Genomic DNA, 20,174 nt, shown 5'->3' on the forward strand with positions numbered 1-20,174 from the left:
ATAAACTGGTCAAGGACCATCCATTTGCCTCAATGGCTGTCATCCAGGAATAAGATCCTTTTCAAGAGAGATACCACCTGCTGCTTACCCATGAGTGTGCGGTTTTATCCCACGGCTTCCACAGACCATCAGCCAGGAATACCACACAAGCCTAAATCTTTCATTTGCATCAAGAGGGCTGGAGGACTTTTACCAACACCCTCGCCTGTGGCTGGGATACTTTACTGCTATTTTGTCTCTTGGGGTCTCCTCTAGTTTCCCATGAGCACTAGAGCCCTGCCATATGTAGACAGATCAGTTCACTGGAGCCCTAATTCTAACGTCCATAATGCTTAAATCTGACAATCCTATTTCTCAAGACTGAGTCTTGTTTCCAGGATTCCTTCCTGACATACATATGATTTGCAATATACCTCCAAATCCAAAAAGCCCTGCCTCCCAGCCTTGTCCTGCCTCTTGAGCAAGGAAACCTGAATTCTGATGCGGACTTGATTAGACTAAAGTGATGTTTTCCAAACTTGCTGTCATAAAAAGTCATCAGGTGCACCCATGAAAAATACAGAATTCCAAGCCCTTCTCCTAGAGGTAATGGTTCAGGACATCCAAGGAGGGTTTGACAATTTTTTTTTAACAAGTTTCCTAGATGATCCATCCCTAGGACTTTTTGTCACTTAGGGAAATAGTGAATTAGAGTTTGCTATGCCTTCTTAGACCTGGTAATTTGGACTTTCAGCCCCTTTCTAAAGGAAAGGTCAACACTTTTGTCCCAATTAATTTCCCCTAGTTCAGGTCCCAGCCAGTTCTTAACCATCCCTTCTTTCTTCCACATTCCCAGCATGTCTTATAGACAGGGCACTCTAACCATGACACCTCTTTTACCCAGAAAGACCTCCTTGACCCACAGTTCTGACACCTGCCTTACAGAGAATCATCTCGACCTAAGAGTTCCTACCCCGAGCTGCTGAGAGCCCCTTGGATGAGTTCCCTTGGACAGTACTGTAGGCCCAGATGAGGATGGAATTCTCCACATTCCATGAATATGGTGGTTTTCTATCTCTGGGCCTTCCTGAAAGGGCACCAGCTCTTTATGCCCATTAGCTTCTTTTGGCCCTTGTTGGCAACTGCCTCTTTGGAGGACAGCCTACAATGTAAGCAAGCAGCCTATTATGATAATTCTTCCTCTTCAAAACAACATATAAATATGGCCTAAATCACACTTTCATGCATATGCCTAATTCCCAAATATTTTCCTTGTTGTCTAATGCATACAAAATTTGTCTATAAAAATTAACCATAAATACAGTTATTTAACATATTTTTAAGCTATTTTATGAACACAATAAATATATTAAAATTTTTCTTTCTGTTTATTATCTCTTCGAGAATAGAACCCATGCCCTCAACTTCTTTCTTATTTAGCCTTCACAGCACTAGAATGCACAGATATACAGTCAGCAATCAACAACTGATTACAACATTCATTAATAAAATAAATGAGGGACTTAAGTTGTATCACAACTGAGTGATAGTAAGAATTTGTAATAAATCACAAAGACTAGAATGCTTGAAAATCATCTATTAGAGGAATTTAATATATCAACCATGAATGTCAAGGAAAAAGAAAGGTCTGGATTTGTAGCTCTTTGAGTCATGCTAGACATCCAAGGAGGTCAAATATAACATATTTGATAAGTGAAAAATAAAATCAATAAAAAAGACAAAACCCAAACTTCCCCCTCCTGCCTGAAAATAATGAATGTGAACACTGGTGGAAATCTAGAAAGAGGCACTCGGCATGTGTACATTGGCATGGATCTAATGTGGAAGTGGTTGGTTGATTTATGGCTGACAAAGCTGAGGAATACAGGAAGGAGTTCTACTGTCCAGGAATTCAGCTCCCGGAGATTCCTCTTAAATATCATGATAGTCTTTTCCTAAATGCTTCATTTAAAATCAATTATATTCTGAAAAACAGAAATCGTTTAACAGGAAAGCCATGGGGCTGATATGAGTAAATGAGGGAGCAGTCACTCGCTAAGCAGTGGTAAAGAATTTCCTTGCCCTTGCAGGAGACAGGGGTTTGATCCCTGGGTCAGGAAGATGCCCTGGAGAAGAAAATGGCAACCCACTCCAGTATTCTTGCCTGGGAAATACCATGGACAGAGGAGCCTGATGGGCTACCATCTACGTGGTGGCAAAAGAGTTGGATATGACTTAGTGACTAAACAACAAGCACTCAGTACCTCCCAAGCTCTGTGCTTGGTGCTTCAGTCTGAACTGCAGCTTACACATGAGAAAACTAAAGCTCCTGGAAGTAACATGTCCCAGGTCACCCAGTGGCAGTCACGATCCTAACCAAGGTCAGTCTGACTCCAGAAACAAAGTTCTTTCTCAACATCAACTGACCATATCAAGTCAACAAAAAAGCTATTGAGCACTTGTGTCAAGCACAGTTCTAGTACTGAGGCATGGCATGGAGCACAGATAAAACCCTGGCCTTCAAGGAACCTACATCCTGCTGCTGCTGCTAAGTCACTTCAGTCGTGTCTGACTCTGTGTGAACCCATAGACGGCAGCCCACCAGGTTCCCCCGTCCCTGGGATTCTCCAGGCAAGAACACTGGAGTGGGTTGCCATTTCCTTCTCCAATGCATGAAAGTGAAAAGTGAAAGTGAAGTCGCTCAGTCGTGTCCAACTCTTAGCGACCTCATGGACTGCATGCAGCCTACCAGGCTCCTCCGCCCATGGGATTTTCCAGGCAAGAGTACTGCAGTGGGGTGCCATTGCCTTCTCTGGAATCTACATCCTAAGGATTCTTAAATCTTCATTCAGGATATTTAAGATATTTTTTTAAATGTCTGGAGAGCCACTGAGAAAGGAATGACAAAGCTGAGTCCTAAATCAACAAGAACCACATCCAGAGATATTTTGCAGTAATTTCTATAAGACTCACTAGAACCAGGGCACTTTTTCTTTGTCAAAAATCAGTGAAAGGTAGGGAAGATATACAGGCACAGAATGATATTAGAAAAGATCTAATTAATGTCTCATAAATGTTAATTTTATGATTCATCTGCAACTACTACTACTCCACAGAACCAAGCTGTATTATATATCTGTAAATAGCAGGGTCCACTTTGGTAATTATTTGTGTCATATTTAATAAAAAGAAGTCATATTCTCCACTCTGCACAGACACTCCATGTAGCTGCAGTTTTAATTCTTATTGTGGCCTCCCTTGACCCCCAAACATTCAAAGGCTTTGGAGAAGAGTTTACCGTAGCCAAAACTATAAATGAAATTGAACTTTAGCAAGCCATTTCCAAGAATCTCCAAAGTCTGTTTAAATAATTGAGCAATGTAGGATCATTCTTGAATATCAAACAGATCTTCTTCATCTATTTTTGTTTTAAAAATAGACTGAAAATTGACTCAGGATTATTGTCTTGAGATTTGGTATCATAGTGACCTAAAGATTCAGGGTAAGCATCAACCTTAATTTTGCAAAAATTTACTTTGATCCCTGTAGTGCCAAGAGATCTTGCCTTGGAATGAGAAAATTAGCAATTTTGAACATAATCTTATATTGCCAGGGCCAATATTACAGAAAATATTACCATCTTATTCTCACTTATTCCAGTCCCTTCCCAAATACCTCCTGAAGAACACTCCTAAAAGTGAGCCATCTAGGGATTTCAGGGCAACTGGTAGTACCTTTATTCATTTGTAGCCTTTTTTTTCAATCTAAACACATTCTTGCTATGCAAAGGAATGATTCAGAGGTTTAAATGCTGAGGCTCTTACCTTTTATAAACAAAAAAAAAAAAAGAAAGAAAGAAAGAAATTCTCTTCTCTGCCTCACCTACACCTACTGGGCAAGATTCTTCCCATACTCCATCTTCTCTCCAGAAATACACAGAAATGCACACAGATGAGGGACCAAATTCATAACTATAAATGGAAAGTATTGAGGGAAGAAGAAACCATCACTAAAAGCAAACATTATCTAGGAAACCATTACTGGAAAATTGCTACAGATTATTACAAACCTTTTTTTCCTAAAACATTTATATCACTTTCATAGGTACTCAAAGAACTTATGCTGCTGCTGCTGCTGCTGCTAAGTTGCTTCAGTCGTGTCCGACTCTGTGCGACCCTATAGACGGCAGCCACCAGGCTCCCCTGTCCCTGGGATTCTCCAGGCAAGAACACTGGAGTGGGTTGCCATTTCCTTCGCCAATGCATGAAAGTGAAAAGTGAAAGTGAAGTCGCTCAGTCGTGTCCGACTCTTCGAGACCCCATGGACAACAGCCTACCAGGCTCCTCCTCCCATGCGATTTTCCAGGCAAGAGTTCTGGAGTACTTGGCATTAAAAAGAAAAAGAAACCATTCATATAACTATTTCTTTCCAGTGATTTTAAAAAAATAAACTTTACCTTTGAAATAGCCTAAGGCTCACAAGAAATTATAAAAATAGTAGAGTTCCTATGGACCCTTCACCCAGCTTTCCCCAATAATATGTTACACAGACTTGGCTCATTGTCAAAGCCAGGACATTGATGCTTTTCAATATTATTAACTCAGGTATAGTCTTTATTCAGTTCTCACAAGGTTTACACACATTTTTTCTTTTTCTGGTCTGTTGTTACATGTAGTTTTACAAGTGTAGACTCAAGTAACCAACACCTTAATCAGGATACAGAACTGTTCTGTCACTACAAAGAAATTTCCTAGTGTTATTACTTAATTGTCATACCCTTCTCCCAACACTGTTCCCCCAACCACCTATCTATTCCCCATTACTATAACTTTGTCATTCAGAAGCTGTTAAATAATCATATAGTAAATAAGCTTTTGAGATTGGCTTTTTGTGTTTGCCCTTAAGATCCAACCTTTACATTGATTCCCCCCCCCCCGCCCTTGGCCATGCCATGCGGTATGTGGAACCCTCGTTTCCTGACTCAGGGGTGGAACCCTTTTCTTGGAAACACAGAATCTTAACCACTGGACCGCCAGGTAAGTCTCTACATTGATTTTTAAAGTTCATTTTAGCAAAATTTAATATAAAACCAAAGGATCACTGTATGATCAAAACTTGTTTTCCACCTTCACTATTTAGGGAAAAAAGCACTCGGCATAACTAGTGTTTCATTATATTCCCATTTTTTAAAAAGAGAATGATTGCATATACAATTTGGAATGAGCTACAGAGCTGCTAATGGAGGAGATTAAGAAGACGCGGCTTTGGCAAGTTGAAGCATATTATTTTGGCCTCCAAAAAACGATGATGACATTGGGATCACTGAGACCACAAGAATTTTGGCTTATTGCTCAAATAGTTGTTACTATTTGTGGAAAGCAGACTAAAGTTTTGAAGATAAAATTTGCAATGAGTTTAACAGAACCCTGAACTTGATCAAATGCCAATTATTACAATATTTCTGTATCTGTAATTAGGAATACCATCTAGGAAAAGGATCTGGTTTTCACAACCATTTCTACCATTAATAAAGTAGCACACTTGCAAAGAGTCTATTAAAATATGTTTATTACTCCTTTCAGAATTGTAAATGCTTGGATTTTAAGCCTTTAATGTAAAATCTGCAGGAAGCTAAATTTTAATAAGTTGAGGCAGTTCTTCATGGCAGAAAAAGCATTTGTGGAGAATAAAAAATAATTCAGATAAATGGACTTAAAGGACTCTTCATAGCATGAAAACTATTTCAGAAATATGGTAGAAAGTTATACCCAGGAGCTATTGAATTGTTTTCTAAATATGTGTAAATGGGAATTCCCAGTTAACAACTACAGGAGCAGTCACATCTCCAGTGAGTATTCCAGGGCTTTCCATCCCCAACAGGCTCCTGTAGCTACTCCTGACAGTGTATTTGGCCTCGAGCCTGAACCACCTGCTCTGAGGACACAACTCTGAGCTCTTCACTCAGTCTTCCGTTGATCACCTCCCCTCACCTTTCAAAATACTACAACCTTGGCCATGCCGCCTGGGGCTAGGTAGACTCCTGCCTTGAAGGGATCCAGGTTTTATGAGGGTACAACACCCCAGGGGGTCCTTTTGCAGACCCTCCAGCTGTACTACCAGAGGTCAGCAGTCTGTCAGGACATACATTCCATCAGATTTCAAGTCTAACCTAAAAATCACAACCTTTCTGCACATGTCCAAGTGTCTAACAGATGCTATGCAGTGCAGCTGGACAGCTCTCTTCCCAAGCATCAGGCCCAGTGACGTGGAAGAGGTCTTCACATGGGGCAACTGGTTAAAGGGTAACCCAGCAGGGAGAATGACGGTCCCATGGCGGGAAGGGGAGAGAAGGATGTACCCAGAGAGTATGGTTTTGGGAATAGTGGCCATTCCAGAAGGCGGGCAGACAACTGGCCACGGAGAGGTACAACAAACCACATCAGGTGGTCTTCCCAGCAGAACAGATCAGGAGGCAATGAGGAGTTGGAAGTGGCAAGATGATGGAGATCCAGCCAGTGGCCAGGGTCAGGAAAGTCTGGAAGCAGACTATCGAGGCAGGAGAAGACTTAGGGGAACACAGAATTGTCCTTGTCATTGGCTCTGGAGTACAAATTTTGAGTTGGAGCACAGGTATAAGGTAAGGAAGGGAAAGGAAAGGCCAATGAAAGTGACGGGCAGCCTACTAACTAGGTGCTTTGATCTCATTTAATCCCCACAATAACCATGCGAACTAGGAATTACTGTCCCCATTATGCAGGAGAGAAAACTTGAGGTTCAAAGAGGCTATCTAGTTTTGTCATCACCACACAGGTAACATGTGGGGTAGCAGAATCCGAACTCAGGACAGTCTGACTCCAAAGATATTGTTGCTATATTAGCGTTGTCATTTGTCATATTTATGATTATTTAATGCCAACTCTTTGAGAATACATTCCCCAAGTGCATAGTTCTCCCCACGTCATTGGTTTTTTTCCTCCTTAAACTGTATTATATCATAAATTAGAGGCTGTTAAGGGCTTCTCTGGAGAAGGCACTGGTGACCCACTCCAGTACTCTTGCCTGGAAAATCCCATGGGCGGAGGAGCCTGGTAGGCTGCAGTCCATGGGGTCACTAAAAGTCAGACACGACTGAGCAACTGCACTTTCACTTTTCACTTTCATGCATTGGAGAAGGAAATGGCAACCTGATCCAGTGTTCTTGCCCAGAGAATCCCAGGGATGGGAGCCTGGTGGGCTGCCGTCTATGGGGTCGCACAGAGTCAGACACGACTGATGTGACTTAGCAGCAGCAGCAGCAAGGGCTTCTCAGGGGCTCAGAGAACAACCCACCTGCCAATGCAGAAGATGCAGGTTTGATCCCTGGGTCAGGAAGATCCCCTGGAGAAGGAAATAACAGCTCACTCCAGTATTGTTGCCTGGGAAATCCCATGGACAGAGGAGCCTGAAAGGCCAGGGGAGGGGGTCACAAAATAATGGGATACAACTTAGCTACTAAATGACAACAAAGAGACTTTTAAAAATAGCATGAATTCACTTCCAGTGGCTCTGGGAGGGGGAGTAGAGTCAGACCTACCTAGATATGGTATTTGGAGGCAGAGGAGTGCTGGATGAACAAGCTAGACCTTAGCTTCTGAAGGGTCCCCAGGAGACAGAGGAATACCAGAGACCAAAACATGAAGAACGGAGCTAGAGTGTGTCTGGTGAGCCCAGGCTGATTGCAGAAAACTAGATTCCTCCAATAAACTTTTCTCAGCATTCTACAGGCACACAGTGGAGTCAAGTGGCTCTAACAGGTGGCTGGCTTCAGCCCTAAGAAGCTGGGAGGAGGATATGTAAATTTACTGATTGGCGGGGCACACATATCCATAGTAATTCTCTTGACTTTTTAAAAATTTATACTTTATGAAGTATTTTTAAGATGGCTGAAAATAATGTAATTTAAATGGATTTCTAATTTCCCTTCTAAATTTCATCCTTTCAATAAAAATAGCTCATGTATTTATGTAATATAAATATTTTAAAATAAAGAGTAATCAGAGAAGAATCCTTTCCAGTTTTGATCACTGTCACCAGTGGAGAGCCCAGGGTAATGTAATTTCTTAAATGAAGGATTAAAGTTTATTTGGTATTTTAGAGCACCACCTGGTGGATTAGTTAATAATAACATCCCAGAACAAAAAAGAATCAAAATGGCTCGGAAACACTTGGTGATGGAATCCTGTGAGGCTCATCCCTTCTCTTTGGTTCTCATTCCTTTCCTCTCTCCTCCTCTCCCTCTCTCACTTCCTATCCAATCTCTCCTGCCTCTGTTTACACTATAAGCTTGTCTCACCCCATCAGTACTGCTGAGTCCTCAAAGTGGCTAAGGAGCTTGCTTACTTATCAGTTCAGTTCAGTCACTCAGTCGAGTCCGACTCTTTGTGACCCCGTGAACTGCAGCACGCAAGGCTTCCCTGTCTATCACCAACTCCCAGAGCCTACTCAAACTCATGTCCATCAAGTCCAACCATCCATCTCATCCTCTGACGTCCCCTTCTCCTCCCCGCCTTCAATCTCTCCCAGCATCAGGGTCTTTTCAAATGAGTCAGTTCTTTGCATCAGGGCCAAAGTATTGGAGTTTCAGCTTCAGCATCAGTCCTTCCAATGAATATTCAGGACTCATTTCCTTTAGGATGGACTGGTTGGATCTCCTTGCAGTCCAAGAGACTCTCAAGAGTCTTCTCCAACACCACAGTTCAAAAACAGCAATTTTTCAGCACTCAGCTTTATAGTCCAACTCTCACATCCATATATGACTACTGGAAAAACCATAGTTTTGACTAGATGGACCTTTATCGGCAATGACTCTGCTTTTTAATATGCTGTCTAGGTGGGTCACAGCTTTTCTTCCAAGAAGCAAGAGTCTCTTTTAATTTCATGGCTGCAGTCCCCATCTGGAGCCCAAGAAAATAAAGTCTGTCACTGTTTCCATTGTTTCCCCATCTATTTGCCATGAAGCAATGGGACTGGATGCCATGATCTTAGTTTTCTGAATGTTGAGCTTTAAGCCAACTTTTTCATTCTCCTCTTTCATCAAGAGGCTCTTTAGTTCTTCTTCACTTTCTGCTATAAGGGTGGTGTCATCTGCATATCTGAGGTTATTGATATTTCTCCCCAAAATCTTGATTCCAGCTTGTGCTTCATCCAGCCCAGCATTTCACATAATGTACTCTGCATAGAAGTTAAATAAGCAGGGTGACAATATGCAACCCTAATGTACTCCTTTCCTGATTTGGAACCAGTCTGTTTTTCCATGTCCAGTTCTAACTGTTACTTCTTGACCTGCATACAGATTTCTCAGGAGGCAGGTCAGGTGGTCTGGTATTCCCATCCCTTTAAGAGTTTTCCACAGTTTGCTGTGATCCACAAAGTCAAAGGCTTTGGCGTCGTCAGTAAAGCAGTAGATGTTTTTCTGGAACTCTCTTGCTTTTTCAGTGATACAACAGATGTTGGCAATTTGATCTCTGGTTCCTCTGTCTTTTCTAAATGCTTATGCCTGATTTCAAAAAATCTGATTAGTTTCTAAATTTCAAGTAGAAAGACAAATATACTTAAAGTTGCAAAATTCAGCTTCTTCCAGAGATTGAATCTTTCTGCTCAGGGACAGGTTTGTATCTTCCTAAGAGGAGTTTTTAGTTGTCTGTTTTACATAGAAATCAGGCTTCCCTGGTAGTTCAGACGGTAAAGCATCTGCCTAGAATCCAGGAGACCCTGGTTCAATCTCTGGGTCAGGAAGATCCCTTGGAGAAGGAAATGGCAACCCACTCTAGTATTCTTGCCTGGAAAATCCCATGGACTGAGGAGCCTGGTAGGCTATAGTCCATGGGGTCACAAAGAGTCAGACACGACTGAGCTAGTTCACTTTCATACAGAAATAGTCACTCTGTTAGAACCCCTTGTTCGTATTTTATTTGTAAATAATGACTAAAGTTGCCTAACTTATAGGGTTTTAGCTAGTTATCCTGATTAAATTCCCACTGACTTTTGAGAAAGAGAAGGCTGGATTGGAGTAAGTGTCTTAAACATCTCTGATCTCAAATGACCTACAAGTAATATGAATGAATAGGAGAGGATGGGCAAAGACATTGGAAGTGTGGAGACTGGGGACCTAGAGACCTCATGACTTGTCCACAGGTGTATCAGATCAGATCAGTCGCTCAGTCGTGTCCGACTCTTTGCAACCCCATGAATCGCAGCATGCCAGGCCTCCCTGTCCATCACCAACTCCCGGAGTTCACTCAGACTCACATCCATTGAGTCAGTGATGCCATCCAGCCATCTCATCCTCTGTTGTCCCCTTCTCCTCCTGCCCCCAATCCCTCCCAGCATCAGAGTCTTTTCCAATGAGTCAACTCTTTGCATGAGGTGGCCAAAGTATTGGAGTTTCAGCTTTAGCATCATTCCTTCCAAAGAAATCCCAGGGCTGATCTCCTTCAGAATGGACTGGTTGGATCTCCTTGCAGTCCAAGGGACTCTCAAGAGTCTTCTCCAACACCACAGTTCAAAAGCATCAATTCTTCGGTGCTCAGCCTTCTTCACAGTCCAACTCTCACATCCATACATGACCACAGGAAAAACCATAGCCTTGACTAGCAGGACCTTTGTTGGCAAAGTAATGTCTCTGCTTTTGAACGTGCTATCTAGGTTGGTCATAACTTTCCTTCCAAGGAGTAAGTGTCTTTTAATTTCATGGCCGCAGTCACCATCTGCAGTGATTTGGGAGCCCTGAAAAATAAAGTCTGACACTGTTTCCACTGTTTCCCCATCTATTTCCCATGAAGTGGTGGGACCGGATGCCATGATCTTCGTTTTCTGAATGTTGAGCTTTAAGCCAACTTTCTCACTCTCCACTTTCACTTTCATCATGAGGCTTTTTAGTTCCTCTTCACTTTCTGCCATAAGGGTGGTGTCATCTGCATACATTAACCCAATCTAGCCAGCTCTTCCAGTTATTAAAGGGAAGCCAAAAAACTCGATTTTTATGAGAGATCTTTCTGTGTTTAAATGTTAGCAAATTTTCCCAACAATGTCTGCAGTCCAGAAGTGGCCCATAGACTAACCTCTGGTTTGAAGCTGTGGGATTTTGGACTTCATTCACTGGATGATATAATATGAGTAAGTAAGCAGTCGACAGCTGGAACCCAGTCTCTGAACAGATCACTTTTCCATGTCTAAGGACTTCTACCACCACTCAATCAGCAAGTCTGTATCATTTCCCCCTTTTTCTGAACAAAGTCTTATTACATGATCTTGGGGAGTTAAGATGTCCTGGCATTAACCTTTTTTATCCCTGTGACTATCCATGTGCCTTGAAATAATCCAGGGTTCAGATTTTGGCCCCAACTAGAAACAGCTGAGCAGAGCTGGGAAAAGTAGCTGTGGCACTAATGGGTTTGAAGTTTACATTGCATTTCCAAAAAAAAAAAAAAAAAATTAATGTGCAAGTTTTAAAATATATTTAAGCTAAAAATACCTTAATTCAAATTTGGGCCATCTTACTCTGCAACAAAGCTTTCTTATCCACACACTTTACCTTGGCGACCAGAGGCAACCAATCACTAATTAATTCACGAAAAATGATGACATCATTTACACATTTTAAAAGGAAAATATTAGCTTCCTTCCTCAGAGTTTTCCAGGGAGCAGTGAGGGGTTTTTACTGTTTGTTTTGATATGGACATAATTAACAGAGGACAAAACCATGATGTTTTAAAAACAAGTATCATGGCAAAAAAGACTTGAAGGATGTCTGTCTTCTTGGGCTACCATGACAAATACCACAGACAGTGTGACATAAACAACAGAAATTCATTTCTTCATTGTTCTGGAGGTTAAATCCAAGATGCAGATGCAGGTTAATCTGGTTCCTGAGGAAACAGTGACAGACTTTATTTTGGTCACTACAGATGCAGGTGACTGCAGCCATGAAATTAAAAGACGCTTACTCCTTGGAAGAAAAGTTATGCCCAACCTAGACAGCATATTAAAAAGCAGAGACATTACTTTGCCAACAAAGGTCCATCTAGTCAAAGCTATGGTTTTTCCAGTAGTCATGTATGGATGTGAGAGTTGGACTATAAAGAAAGCTGAGCACTGAAGAATTGATGCTTTTGAACTGTGGTGTTGCAGAAGACTCTTGAGAGTCTCTTAGACTGCAAGGAGATCCAACCAGTCCATCCTAAAGGAAATAAGTCCTGAATATTCATTGGAAGGGCTGATGCTGAAGCTGAAACTCCAATACTTTGGCCACCTGATGCAAAGAACTGACTCATTAGAAAAGACCTTGATGCTGGGAAAGATTGAAGGCAGGGGTAGAAGGGGAGGACAGAGGATGAGATGGTTGGATGGCATCACCAACTCGATGGACACAAGTTTGAGTAAAGTCCGGGAGTTGGCAATGGACAGGAAGGCCTGGTGTGCTGCAGTCCATGGGGTTGCAAAAAGTCAGACGCAACTGAATTGAGGGCTCTCTTTCTGGCTTCCAGACAACCACCTTCCCGCTGTGTCCTCACATGACCTCTTCTCATTGCATGAGTATGGAGAGAGCGCCCTCTGGTGTCTTTGCTTGTAAGACACGTCCTATCAGATCAGGGCCCTTATAACCTCATTTAACTTTACTACTTAAGGAATCCCATCTCCAGTCACAGCCATGTTGGGAGTTAGGGCTTCAGCATATGAATTTGGGGAGGGGGAACCCAAACATTCAGCCTATAATAAAGGAGTTCCATTGTACTTCTTTATCATTTGCGGAATGCCTCTTGAGACCAAAAGAGTTAAATCATCTCCATTTTTAAAATCATAGGTTCTAATGTTGGATTCTTTATTTTAGCCAGTTTTTTCCAAATCCCTTTACCCTGACGTTCACCCTTTTCAAGCTCTAATAGGTATACTTGTGGTTACCACTACATATTTCCTAGCCTTTCATAGTATTTCAACTGGGTCTCTGAAACAACTCTTCCTTTATTGCTAAATAATTTCCAAGTTTTAGCTTTCCCAAAGCTTCAAACAATATACTTTATCGTTTACTTAAAATATAAACAACAGGTATGACTTTTTTCAAAATTCACTTCAGAACTCTAGGAAGTCTTCATTTTATAATTCCTATCAGGAGCTTGGAAGTAACAGCATTCTAGATGGCTCAATTTTATCTTTGTTCTTTGGGAAATGAACTACCTGATCAAACAAATCTGATTTTGAAGAATAATAGACATATTTTCAGTTATTTACTATTTTTTAAAATAGAATCCCTTTAAATACTTTTTTAAAAAAATACTGCAAAATGTCTTCAGGTACCAGATATTAGTCAATGGTCTTGCTTCTCCCACTTCCCCTCTGTAAGCCATGTCCATCCTACCTTCTGGCTATAGCTGAATAACAGACAGCTGACCCAAGGCTGGACTTTTTTTTTTTTTTCCAGATCAGATTTTTTCTCCCCACAGGAATTAGGAAGGACAGAGAAAGCCTAAGGCAGTAAGATATGAATGCTGGATTTGAACAGACTTGTCAGCCAAGGGCACCATCGGAAGGCAATGCAGATGAGTCAAGTGCAGGACAGCCAAGGAAGCTGCTCTCAGACACCGAGAGGAATCAAGCAGGTACACAGAGCAAAGCAAACATGAGTGGTCCCTGCAACCTAGGAAACTTACTCCACAGTTCCCATTTCTCATCCTCCCAAGCCTCCACTCTAGTTACATGGAGTCAGTTCCTTACTGTCTTAAAATAGAGTGTATTCATTGAAAATCTGGGGAATAGTGAGGCCAAGCTGATGACTGCCACTGAAAAGACAGTTCCCAAGAGGAGGGGCCACGTGAGAAGGAGCCAGGGTTGAACAGTCAGCACAGGGAGGGGGGAATGGTAATCAATCAAGAGCCTTAACTGTGGTTTCCACTGAAAAGAACAGAGGAGAGAAAGTAGGTTTAGGATTGACTAGTTTGAATAATTTCAGCATCTCTGGGGCACAGGAGCTGTCCCCAGTTGTCTGGTACCTGGTCCTGATGTCACTAGGACAAGTGTGCAATGGCCCAGAGTGTAAGAGCCTGATTAAGGAGATGGTTGGTGATGTGGCTCTGGATTGGCTGGTTTGTATTGCGAAAGTGTGCCCCTGGAGAGAGGGCTCCTCCTGGGGGTTTGGGAGGGCAGAGGGTCAATGAGGGAGGCAGGGGGTGAAGGAAGGTGACTGAAGTATATTATTGGGTTGTCCAGAACAAGGCATGTCCAGCATATGCATGTAAGCAGATATTAAAGCATCACATTTACAGACACTAGAAGCAAGGTTAATGCACGTGTATCCAAACATACTTTAAAATAGGAACTTGTCCGAAGTTGTAGAGCTAATTAGAGGTAACACCAGCACTAAAAAACCCAGTTCCTTGCTAACATGCCACATGCACTCTATTGTACCTCCACAAACCTCTCACTGGCCTGGGGGCTCCAGTCTCTTTGTAGGATAATATGGCATATGCATGTGTGCATGCGAAGTCACTTTAGTCATGTTCGACTGGGCGATGCCATGGACTGCAGCCCACGAGGCTCCTCTGTCCACGGGATTCTTCAGGCAAGAATACTGGAGTGGGTTGCCATGCCCTCCTCCAGATCTTCCTGACCCAGGGATTGAACCCGGGTCTCTTATGTCTTCTGAATTGGCAAGCGAGTTCTTTACCACTGTTGCCACCTGGGAAGCCCAATATGGCGCACTGGACTCCATAATAACAAAAGCAAAATGCCTTGAAAAGGATTTTTTTATTTTCCTTGGAAGGGAAAATATCACTTTTGAAGCAAACTCCCAAGCTACAATAGTGCTATTCCATTCAAGTAATAACACAGAATTCACATGTACCCATAATACCAGTAGTTATTCTTCACTTCACTGTCATTTAGAATTGACATTACATATCATGGTATGGTTGCTGCTGCTAAGTCGCTTCAGTCGTGTCCGACCCTGTGTGACCCCATAGACAGCAGCCCACCAGGCTCCCCCATCCCTGGGATTCTCCAGGCAAGAACACTGGAGTGGGTTGCCATTTCCTTCTCCAATGCATGAAAGTGAAAAGTGAAAGTAAAGTCACTCAGTCGTGTCTGACTCTTCGTGACCCCATGGACTGCAGCCTACCAGGCTCCTCCGTCCATGGGATTTTCCAGGCAAGAGTACAGGAGTGGGGTGCCATTGCCTTCTCCGCATGGTATGGTTAATCTTTTGCAAACAAACAGTGGTTTTCCTGTTTCTCAGATGCTATTAAGGTGGTGATCTGACTATGCCACTGTGAGATCAATAGTCTTTACTAAAGATTGATAGGTGAAGCTTCTCTTGAAAATACCCATTCACCTTGATTCTCCCTACCTTGACTTCTGAATCTGATGTACTTAGACACATTTTGTTCCTTATGATCTACTCTCACTTTCCCATTTTATATATGGAAAAAAAAAACTGAGGGTAAAAGGTATATTTACTTTCCTAAATGTGCATCACTAAGAAGTGATAACCTTGGGACTCAGATCGAGGTCTGTGTGTCTTCAAGGCACATGTGTTTCTCAACACCCCTGCTGCCTTCCACCACAGTAAACATTTGTTGGAGATTATTCCGAACTTCAAGTAAAAACTATCACATGAATTTGTTAATGAGTCTTTTAAAACTGTATGAACTAACTACAGAAAATGCCTACCTTAGGAAGTTGCATGTTTCTTGATATTGTTGTACTCTCTGTACAAGAATACCATAAAAACCTAAAAACAAAATTAGAAAGAATAAATCTTTCTCCTTCTCTCCACACATATATACTCCACATACACAAATTCACACACATGCAAAACTACACATACACAGACACACACACACACACACACACAAAGCAGCCTTGTAAAGTCATCTGCTCTATTTTCCTCTGGCCAAGACACATGACTTGAATTTTTTAAAATCTCATACACCTCCTCTGGGGTGCGGATTTGTTTAAATAAAAAAGTTCATCATTTATTTCATGAATACATTTCAATGACAGTTAATATTTTTAATGTATTTCCATTTTCACTTAAAAATAAATGCATGATGGTTTCAGATAGCCTTAATTTGTTAAAATAAATCTTTAAAAATAAACCTTTCTGGACTTCTCTGGTGGTACAGTGGGCAGGAATACACCTGCCAATGAAGGGGACACAGGCTCGGTCCCTGATCTGGGAAGATTCCAGATGCCTCTGGCAACTGAAGCCTGTGCGCCACAACTACTGAGCACGAGCCCTAGAGCCCAGAGCCCAGAAGCCTCAACTCCTGAGCCCACACGCTGCGACTACTGAAGCCTGTACGCTTAGAGCCTGCGCTTCGAGACAAGAGAAGCCACTGCAATGAGAAGCCTGTGCACTGCAATGAAAAGCAGACTTCTCACCACTAGAGAAAGCCTGTGTGCAGCAACAAAGACTCAGCACAATCAAAAATAAATATTACTTAACTATAAAAAATGAAATAAACTTCCTCCTTAATTTTTAAATTGCATAATTTTTACCATAGAAATTGTGGTGACATTATTAACTGCCTTCAAACAAGTTAATTTATGTCATAGATGATATTTTTCCATAAAGTACATACAACTACATAAAAAGATAATGGAACATAAATATAGAATATACTTTTTAATATAATAATCAGTTTTATCCTCTAGCACTAATATAAAAATATATATAAAATTTGTACACTGACAGTAAAGAAATACACTATGTTGTATTTTCTGCACACTGGGATGTGTACATGCCAATCATAAACCAAACTCCAGCTAAAGACCAAAGTATAAGACATGGAGAAAAATAAAAAATACAACAATGAATAAATAAGCATCTTTCTCTTCTGTTCAAACTGAAAACAAGATAGGATCATTCCTCTGCTTTTTTCTAAGTATTTCAAACTTCGTTACTGATAGCAGCAGTTGCATTTCCTAACTGCTCACTAATTTCCAGAAACAACCTAAGACTTCCAGAGGTCAACTGTGTATCATTCAGGCTGGGCTAGGCTATTGAGCAGGATCAAAGAATGTGAAAAGTTGCAGCAATTTAAAACAACCTTTATTTCTCACTCATGTGCATATCCCTGAGCTTTACTTGCTCATTGATTGAATCACCAGGGAACTCAAGCCAACAGAGGCTTCATCCTAACAAAGACAGAAGCAGAGAAGAGAGAACAATGGGAGAACAATGGGCTGCTCTTAAAGCTTCTGCCCAGAGACGACACAGGACTTCTGCTCACAGGTTACTAGCCAAAGCAAGCCACATGACCGAGCCTGATAGCAACGGGGTGAGGATGAACAATCCTTCCACAGAGAAAGACATGGAGCGTGAGGAGGGGAGGAAGAGAGACTCAAGAGAGAGGGGATATATGTAAACATAGAGTTGATTCGCTTTCTGTACAGTGGAAACTAACACAACATTGTAAAGCGATTATACTCCGAGTTTAAAATTTTGGGGGAAAAAATACAGATTTATGCAAGCTCTAAAAGTACCCTATACCTAGGACTGTAGTTCATGAAACAGGCTGTCTGCGTCATCTCATTTGATCCTGATAACAGCCCTTGGTGGTACATGAAGGTGGGACTATGCAGCAAAACACTTGTCAGTGTGTACTGCTGCTGCCGCCGCCAAGTCGCTTCAGTCGTGTCCTGCCGGGGACCAGCCCCGGCTGATCCAGGGTATTCGAAGGGGAGACGGCGTCGGCAACCTATTCAAATGGTAATTAGAGATATAAAGAGTAATAGAATGAGGATAGCTCAGTAGGAAAATTCAGTGGAGAAAAGAGGCTGAGTAGCTTGGTTTATGCGGAAAATCAATATAACCCGTGACACCAGGTTAGCTCTGACCACGGAGGCCGCAGGCGCCCTCTCGAATAGCGGAAGGTGCCCCACCTTAGACACCTTCTCGAGTGGGTCTTAGAAGCCCAGGCAAATAAGTGGTCGCAGAGGATATCCACGCTCCAGATGGAGACTTCAGCCGGATGTTAAAGGAAAGAATGACATGGGGAGACCAAGCATTGGTGAGCAAGGCCCGCAGCTTTATTTTCAACAGGGGCTTTTATACCCTAAGTTACACATAGAGGATAATAGGGGATGCAAAGTCAGCAGTTTTTGATCCTTATCAAAAACCAGGGTTTCTTTCCTGCAAATTTATCGTATACAAATGGTTTAGGTGATTTACATCATCTTCTGGCCAGAAGGCCTACTAACATTTTATGACTCTTGACAAGGACTTATCAACAAAGACTTATTTTCTCTAAGAGTAATTATTTTAAGGTTTGGCGCCATCTTCCGAAGATAAAATTGCATTCCTATAGGGCAGATGTGTAATGGGTTTACAACAAAGGAAAGAATTTATTACCTTAAGGGTCTAAAGTTACTAACACCAAGGCCACTACTTATTTTTTCTACATACCAACTATATTAATTAATACACATTCAAGGATACAATTCAGGGGATGTGAAAACTTGGCAACAAGCATTGGCTCATCAATGAAATCCTTTACTAGTTTATTCTGACAGTTTCTAACTCTCTGAGAGGCTCTAAGCTATTTGAGTATCTTAAGCTTCCCGTGCCTCTTGAGGCTGGGAGACTGTAAACAATCGTATGCATAGCTGTAGGAGTCCGGGTAAACTTGTCAGGCGAGTTAGAGAGCCATCTGAGGGGTTTGGATTTAAACACTCCTAATTGCCCAGGAACTTTATTAATTGGAGCTGTAAGTTAACTCTTCGACAGAGAGAGCGAGATGGTGGTAGGGGACAGCCCCCAGTAAAGTCAGAGGTGAGAGCACAAAGCAATAAAGTAGGCAGACTCTGGTTTTTTTCGGGGGGGAAATGCTCGAGAATATCCGGGCGGACTCCTGAGGCTCGATCCCGCCTTTGCGTATGCCGAGCCTCCTTCCTCATGACCTTTGTCACGAGCGGAATGCCTCACCGGCTCCCGGCAGTGTCCGACTCTGTGCGACCCCATAGACGGCAGCCCACCAGGCTCCCCCGTCCCTGGGATTCTCCAGGCACTGGAGTGGGTACTGCTTCTGCTATTTTTGGTCTTCCACTTCAGCCAACCAGAGGGTACCCAGGGTGGGGCCCTGTTCAAACTGCTCTCATACCAGCTTCATCCATGCTCCTTCCTGCCTTCTGAGTCTTCCCAATTCCTTGTCCTCACTAATATTCCTGGGGATATAGGGGAAGTGAGTGACAGGACTTATCTCCCAGGTCTCAAACACCTCTCGAGGAAGCAAAAAGTGCAGTGCCTTGAATCCCCGCTCCCTGGTCCCTTTCCTCCCTGCACCTGTTGCTGAAGTGCCTCCTGGGCCAATCCCCGCCCCCAACCTGTGCTGTATGTTGAATCCTTCCATCCTTGCAAACCCTGCTCCCCCAGGGTGACAGAACACCCCACAAGCTGCCTGTGATGCACTAGGCGAACTAACACCGAGCTGACCACCAAGCATGCTGTGTAATGTGAATTAAAAAAAAAAAATTAGTTCACACGTTTGGAAAATGACATTTATTAAATACAGAAGTTCACAAAATCCAAGTCATCTCAACTCCTAAAGTTCCGCTGAATTTACTTTTTCCTCATAGTCTTCTGCCTACTCTCCATTATTCTTATTGAACAAATGTAGAGCAAATTAATTTGTTTTTCATCTTTTGGCAGGTTTTACAGTATTAGAGGAAAATAAAAGGGTTTTATTGATTTGATGGTGAATCTGAAAGGCTTTCAGATCTATCTTCAAGTCAATGAAGGCTCTAAGGGTATAGATCATCAAAAATAAAATTTAAGGGCTAAAAACAATGAAGAGAAGGAATAGCTGTCATGTCACTGGAGTTCTCTGGAAAACAAACTTCAGTGCTAAATCTATGTGTAAACTTATAGCACAGTGTGATGTGAGACCAGTCCTGGGTGTTCATTGGAAGGACTGACGCTGAAGCTGAAACTCCAATACTTTGGCCACCTCATGTGAAGAGTTAACTCATTGGAAAAGACCCTGATGCTGGGAGGGATTGGGGGCAGGAGGAGAAGGGGATGACGGAGGATGAGATGGCTAGATGGCATCACCGACTCAATGGATGTGAGTTTGGGTGAATGCCGGGAGTTGGTGATGGACAGGGAGGCCTGGCATGCTGCGATTCATGGGGTCGCAAAGAATCGGACACGACTGAGCCACTGA

At 42.3% G+C, this 20,174-nt stretch overlaps 1 long non-coding RNA gene across 1 annotated transcript; it reads right to left on the reverse strand.

The window, feature by feature from the left end:
* Nucleotides 1–1,564: 1,564 nt before the first annotated feature.
* LOC139183637 (uncharacterized) lies at nt 1,565–15,901 on the reverse strand. Its single transcript, XR_011567194.1, has 2 exons — nt 15,679–15,901; nt 1,565–4,361 (listed from the first exon to the last, which is right to left on the reverse strand). It is a non-coding gene; the product is annotated as an uncharacterized lncRNA (long non-coding RNA).
* Between the last annotated feature and the right edge of the window lie 4,273 nt (nt 15,902–20,174).

The sequence above is a fragment of the Bos indicus genome, chromosome 6, assembly GCF_029378745.1.
Source record: "Bos indicus isolate NIAB-ARS_2022 breed Sahiwal x Tharparkar chromosome 6, NIAB-ARS_B.indTharparkar_mat_pri_1.0, whole genome shotgun sequence".
In the NCBI taxonomy this organism is placed as follows: Eukaryota; Metazoa; Chordata; class Mammalia; order Artiodactyla; family Bovidae; genus Bos; species Bos indicus.